This window comes from Scylla paramamosain, chromosome 15, assembly GCF_035594125.1.
Source record: "Scylla paramamosain isolate STU-SP2022 chromosome 15, ASM3559412v1, whole genome shotgun sequence".
NCBI classification, from domain to species: domain Eukaryota; kingdom Metazoa; phylum Arthropoda; class Malacostraca; order Decapoda; family Portunidae; genus Scylla; species Scylla paramamosain.
The window spans coordinates 25,228,512-25,236,011 of record NC_087165.1 but is presented as its reverse complement, the minus strand read 5'-3'; positions in this window follow the sequence as shown (position 1 = coordinate 25,236,011).

Below are 7,500 nucleotides of genomic sequence, written 5' to 3'. Positions count from 1 at the left end.
TTTTTTTTTTTTTGTGCATTTTCATCTACTTTATTCACATTTTTTCCCGTCATACATCCTTCCTTAGTCTTCCCATCTACATCTCCTCCACCTCCACCTCCTTCCACTTCTCTTCCTTTCTGCCGCAATCAGCCTCCAGGAAGCCCTTATGGCACGCTTTGCTTTGATGTCAGGGTCACAAAGACAGTAGAGGCATGGAGGGAAAGAAGGAAGGAAAGGAAGGAAGACAAGAAGGGGAGGTATGAAGACAACAACAATATGAAGAGCTATATATTCACATGCTGCTGTCTGTATCATTTTTATTTTTTTTTTCATGTCAGCATTTTTCTCCTCCCTCACCTTTCCCAATACTGCATTGCACCAATCTCTCTCTCTCTCTCTCTCTCTCTCTCTCTCTCTCTCTCTCTCTCTCTCTCTCTCTCTCTCTCTATTCGTCCACTTTCTATCATCTCTCCCTTCCTTTCTTCCTTCCTTGGTTCTTTTTATCTTTCGCGTGTAAGAAACCGACTAAGTAAAGAGAATAAAAGTAATGCATTCTTTTTTTTTATATATTTTTTTTCACCTTTGTTCTCTCTCTCTCTCTCTCTCTCTCTCTCTCTCTCTCTCTCTCTCTCTCTCTCTCTCTCTAACACGCGCGCACACACACACACACACACACACACACACACACACACACACACACACACACACGGACAAAGGATGAGGATGAGGAGGAGGAGGAGGAGGAGGAGAAGGAATAAGTTAGGAATAAGTTATGGATACGAAAGAGAAAAGTGCATAATATTAAGTGAAAGAGAGAGAGAGAGAGAGAGAGAGAGAGAGAGAGAGAGAGAGAGAGAGAGAGAGAGAGAGAGAGAGAGAGAGAGAGAGAGAGAGAGAGAGAGAGAGAGAGAGAGAGAGAGAGAGAGAGAGAGAGAGAGAGAGAGAGAGAGAGAGAGAATCTTTTGAGTGAGTGAGGGAGGAAATATATACATCAAAAGAAAAGAGGAGGAAGACGAGGAAGATGAGGGAAGAGAGGAGACACGGGAAGGTGAGAAGGGACGTGTTGGATTGTGACATCTTTGCATTTACGAGGAGGAGGAGGAGGAGGAGGAGGAGGAGGAGGAGGAGGAGGAGGAGGAGGAAGGAAAAATGAAAAAAAATAAAAATAAGAATAGGAAAGATCTGTCAAATGGAGAAAATATGTACTTGTTTGCATATAATCAAATAACTCTACCATGTTGTTATTATTATCATCATCATCATCATCATTATTATTATTATTATTATTATTATTATTATTATTATTATTATTATTATTATTATTATTATTATTATTGTTTCTGATTTTTCATTTTTCGGTTTTGAAATGATATCGCTTCCTTGCGCTGTTTCTCAACCTGTCATGCACGATTTCACAACAAACATACGTACGTACACTAACAATTTCACGCTTGTCCAATGTAGTATATTTTCTGTATCACACAATTTACTGATTGGCATTTTGTTTTTTTTTAACAACTTGAAATTATACTTACTTCATTTATAAAACATTTTTTTTACTAATTTCATCGAGTCTTTATTCTCTCTCTCTCTCTCTCTCTCTCTCTCTCTCTCTCTCTCTCTCTCTCTCTCTCTCTCTCTCTCTCTCTCTCTCTCTCTTTCTGTTGAATAATTGATTTTATAAGAGTTTACTTTCTTTAGTTTTTTCAATATATTTTTCTTCCTCCTCTTCCTCCTCCTCCTCCTCCTCCTCCTCCTCCTCCTCTTCCTCCTCCTCCTCCTCCTCCTCCTCTCTCCCCTTCCTTTAATGAGCATAATGACTTCTTAATGAATTTATGTTCGTTTCCTACAAATGACTTTTAGGGAATTAATGTGCACCAGTTAATGATGATATAATGGCGGAGAGAGAGAGAGAGAGAGAGAGAGAGAGAGAGAGAGAGAGAGAGAGAGAGAGAGAGAGAGAGAGAGAGAGAGAGAGAGAGAGAGAGAGAGAGAGAGGATGGAGTTTTTGTCTCTCTCTCTCTCTCTCTCTCTCTCTCTCTCTCTCTCTCTCTCTCTCTCTCTCTCTCTCTCTCTCTCTCTCTCTCTCTCTCTCTCTCTCTCTCTCTCTCTCTCTCTCTCTGTGTGACTCATATATGTCAAAACTTCCAGCAACTTGTGGGTCACGAAGGAGAGGACAAACCAAACCCTACCAAGTTTTCATTAGTGGAGTGAGGCAGAGACGGCAGGGACTCGGCGACCGCTACTCAACAGACGCGGAGAGAAGTACACCTCAAACAGTCCCTTCATTTCCTCTTATTTCCCTTCCTCCTCTTAGTTACCTCCATTTTTCTTTTCCACTGTACTGAATTTCCCCCTTTTTTCAGTGATTTTTCTTTATGTGTGTATGTGTGTGTGTGTGTGTGTGTGTGTGTGTGTGTGTGTGTGTGTCAAAAAACGTAAAGAGAAGTAGAGCTAAAGCGGTTCCTTAATTTTCTTTATTTTTCTTCCTCCTCCTTCCTTCCTAGCACTTTTCTTTTCACTGTTCAAAATTTTTCCAACTTTTTTTTATCAGTTCTCTCTCTCTCTCTCTCTCTCTCTCTCTCTCTCTCTCTCTCTCTCTCTCTCTCTCTCTCTCTCTCTCTCTCTCTCTCTCTCCCTCTCTCTCCAATAATCCATCTTATTTACCTATCAATTTTTAATCTGTCAATCAGTCAATGAATTAATGAAGCTAACTTTTTATTTACATATTTACCTATCTATCTATCTATCTATCTCAGTATCTCCTTATCTATCTACACTATCTATCTATCTGTCTATCTATCCATCCATCAATCTATATTTTCCACACAGAAACAGCACACAACCAACCATCCAGAACCATCCTTTAGTTAGGTTTATGTTAATTTTTCAAGTAGAGGCAAGGCTGGCTGTAGTATACGGACCACGAAAAATAAGAGGCAGCCTCCTGACACAAAATAAAATAAATGAATAAACAAATAAAAATGTAAATCAAACTCCTTCACTATCTTTCCTGATACACAAATACTCAAATAACAAAACAGATAAAACGATAAAATAAGGAAGAGAAAGAGGGAAGAGAACACAAAGCACAAGAGGTAAAGAGGGAAGAGAGAGGAACAAGGGTGGAAACAAGAGAAGGAAGGAAGGTTGGGAAAAAAGAAAGAAAGATAAAGGAGAGAGAGAGCGAAGGATGCTGGAAGTTTAAGGGAAAAATCTACATACGAGGATACCAGAAGAAGTAATAAAGAAAGATTGCAAGGAGGATTAAGGGAAGGTGAAGAGATTAAAAGGAACAATGGCGTGAAAAAAAGAAAAAAAGATACGTGTGAGAGAGAGAGAGAGAGAGAGAGAGAGAGAGAGAGAGAGAGAGAGAGAGAGAGAGAGAGAGAGAGAGAGAGAGAGAGAGAGAGAGAGAGAGAGAGAACCTACTCCTACCTCCTCTACACACATTTCCGATAGTAGATTGAGAGTCGCAGTGATGAATGCAATGGTGTCATGTGCTTTCCTTCCCACGACCTGCCATCTCTGGAACCTTTCACCACCTGGCCAACGCTGTCTAATCTGTCACTCAACATATGTATCTATTTTTCATATCTCTTAGGTAATGGTGCTCACTATATTATGTTTGCTTATTATTTAGTTTCCAAAATAAATAAATAAGAGAATGAATAGATAAATGAATAAAAAGGTGAAATAAATAGACAGAGTTTCTTCTTTTTCTCACTAGATGCCTCGTTATCAGACTTCTTCATCTGTCGCGATCTTCATACAGTCTCTATTTGTTTACTTCTTTTAATTGCATATTCCTGTCTTCTATCCGTCCCTATCCGAGTCTCAACTTGCGTTTCTTAAGCACTGAAAACAATCGCGCAGCGGCTTGGTAGGTCTATCCTGGCTTCCACCATTGTTAGCGGCCTACAGTGTTGCCCGGGGGTCACGACTGGGAGGCAGGGTTGGATTTTGAGTCTATTCATACCTCTCTCTCTCTCTCTCTCTCTCTCTCTCTCTCTCTCTCTCTCTCTCTCTCTCTCTCTCTCTCTGTCTCTCTCTCTCTCTCGAGTTTCTTCCTGGTAAACATTAATATTATTTCAATCAATCTCAATTCCACTACTCATGTTTCTGCTCCAGTTTTCCATTTTCCTTTTCGTGTGTGTGTGTGTGTGTGTGTGTGTGTGTGTGTGTGTGTGTGTGTGTGTGTGTGTGTGTGTGTGTATTCTATTCTTTACTACATTTCTCATTTCTTTCTCCTTTCGTCTCTTTCTCCCTCGTCTTTACCCTTTCAGCATCTCTCTCTCTCTCTCTCTCTCTCTCTCTCTCTCTCTCTCTCTCTCTCTCTCTCTCTCTCTCTCTCTCTCTCTCTCTCTCTCTCTCTCTCTCTCTCTCCTCCCTTCATAACCTCCTTACATGCCTGCGTCTTTCACCCCTCCTCGTCTTCTATTCCTGTTTCCTTTCTTTGCTAAATTTCCGCTTCCCTCTTCTCTCCTTCCTGACTCCCTGCCGTGTTTCTTATTCTGCTTCTCTTCATTCCTGCCTCGTCTTCTCCCCTCGCCCTCAAGTCCCACACAAAGGTCTATTGGGGGCCAGCCACTGTAAAGAGCATCACTGCCCTGTTTTATTTCTCACGCTTTCCAAAGAGAAGTAAAAATCTAAAATCCTTTCTAGTATTTCTCCTTCAGGCTTGTCAAAACTCTCTCTCTCTCTCTCTCTCTCTCTCTCTCTCTCTCTCTCTCTCTCTCTCTCTCTCTCTCTCTCTCTCTCTCTCTCTCTCTCTCTCTCTCTCTCTCTCTCTCTCTCTCTCTCTCTTTCCTTATAACCTTTTCGCAACACCGACCATTGTGTGGAAAGTAAAGAGAAAACATGAATATAAAGAGTATAAATTTTTGCACAATAGATCACAGCGATGCATTTGCCGCAGACTCATCTTTTTTGCTTTTTTATATTTCATTTCATATTTACTAGTATATTACTCGTGCAATACTGATTTTTTTTTTGTCCGGATATGGTCTTGTGAATAAGAAGACGTGAACTCAGCACCTTATGCAAATCAAATTGAATGTTTTATTCATAGAAAGATAAACAGGGTTCCATTAAGAAAATTTACCTGAGAAATATAAGAAAAATAGATAAAATTTAGTGAAATCATAAGAGATAAAAGGTATCCCCATAAAGAAACACATAAAAATAAGAGACATAGGATCAAAACTTATTATGTTCATACTTCTCTTCTTGTGTTGTGTTAAACGTTCACTCTCAGTAAACTCAGGCGTCTTGGATAACTGGCTCACTCCACCTTGCAATACCCCAACACATCACCTTGCAAACACCTTTCCTTTGATTACAATATACAATTCCACTTTAGAATACCCCAACACATCACCTCACAGTACCTTCCCTTTCATTACAATATACAACTCCACCTCACAATACCCTATCACATCACCTCAAAAATATCTTCCCTTTAATTACAATATATACACATGAAGCTTAATACATTTCCGGTGACAGCATATCCTTACTGTTACCATAATTGCTCTCCAGTACAACGCAACATAACGTAACGTACCATCTGATATCTAGTTCACAGTTTCATAGAGTAGTGAATTACTTGCCTAAGTTATATATGGTTTTCCAGGTCTTTAATAATTTCCCATCCAGGTATAAGTGAACCCGATCCTAACTCCACCATTCACCACCTATAACTCGCCCACTCACTCACTCACTCACTCACTCACGTCTCCACTCCCCACCGTCTCTTCTTCCTGTCCCCGCATCCACTCCGCCACCTGTGACCTCTACTCATGTTACACCACTTAAGACTCCGGACACTTGCTACCTCATTCCTCTGTCCCCAACTTCCCACTACCTGCTGCCCTTCTACCTCGCACACCCCATCCAACACCCAAGACTCTGGCCACCCGCACCCCATCTACCTCCCACAAATTCCCACATATTCTGAAACAGTTATGCACAGTCACCTCCACTACATTAAAAACACTGCAGTTGAAGTTACACAGGTTTAAAAGTGGTTTTTTTTTTATGGTTCTGGTGACAAATTAACGAGATTTCTATATGAACAGGGGAAACACTCGTGAGAATCTAGCTAATCATGTATGTGGCCTTTAAAAATAGTCGTTGAAGAAGAGACGTGTTTCTGAATGCGGGTCACAGTCTCCCCAGGTATAGTACATCATTTGATTTCACCTCCACCTCCTTCCCTAAGACTGGCATCCTCCGCCACGGCAGACACTACACCGGCGCAGAGCATTACATATATTCAAGAGCAGAAGTAATGGTCACGCTCGCCGCCAATACCCGATAAGGCCACCGGGCCGGCCAATATATGGCAACGATAATGTCTTAAGGGAATCATGATGGAGGAGGCAATTTTGGGAGGCGGTTTGCGTAAGTGTTGGTGGCCCCACTCCTTCCATTTGTGTGTGTGTGTGTGTGTGTGTGTGTGTGTGTGTGTGTGTGTGTGTGTGTGTGTGTGTGTGTGTGTGTGTGTGTGTGTGTGTGTGTGTGTGTGTGTGTGTGTGTGTGTGTGTGTGTGTGTGTGTGTGTGTGTGTGTGTGTGTGTGTGTGTGTGTGTGTGTGTTGCGACAGCCTGAAGGATCAGCGGACGTGCACTTTTCCTTCTCAGCAAGCAGACAATTTTGGAAGTGAAAATGAAAAGTAAGCAGCTTTTGCATCATTCCGACAGACAGGAGGCAGTGAACCTCTCGCACGTAGCGATGATGTGACACAATTAGAGTTAAATGACTTGCGAACAGCGAGTTCAAATATGAGGAAAGTTGGAAGTGTTATGTACTAATTCCAAATGGGAACTTTTATAATGAACTCTATGAATAAAAAAAAAATCGCTTAAAAGTCGTTTTTTTTTTAAAGAAATAGAGAGAGAGAGAGAAAAAAAGGTAAGAATTGTTTATGTTATATCAGGAGATGCACAAGGATGTTTTACTTTTCATAAGTATATTAGTAAACAATTACGTACATGACAAAGATTAACGAAAGTTTAAAGAATTACATCTCACACCATAAACATAGACTAGTCAGAGAGAGAGAGAGAGAGAGAGAGAGAGAGAGAGAGAGAGAGAGAGAGAGAGAGAGAGAGAGAGAGAGAGAGAGAGAGAGAGAGAGTGTGTGTGTGTGTGTGTGTAAAGATCTTTCTATCTGTCTATCTTTAACTGTATGCCTTCTCTACTCCTTTGTCCGTATGTCTATTTATTCATATTTCAGTTAGTCAGCCAGTCTTCACATCTAAGATTTATCTATGAGTGTATTTTTCTGTCTGTCTATTTCTCCTTTAATCTGAACTGTTATCAGCCTGCTTGTCAATCTGTACATCCGAAACATCGCCTTGTTGCTCTTTACCTCTGTTTATCTATCACTAAACCAGCATATCTGCCTATATATTTGTATCTACCTTTACTTAAAAAAAAAAATGTATCCGTATCTGTCCATCCTGCTAATTAAGGGTTATGCATACACCTGGGCCGTGTGAGTTACAGGTGAAAG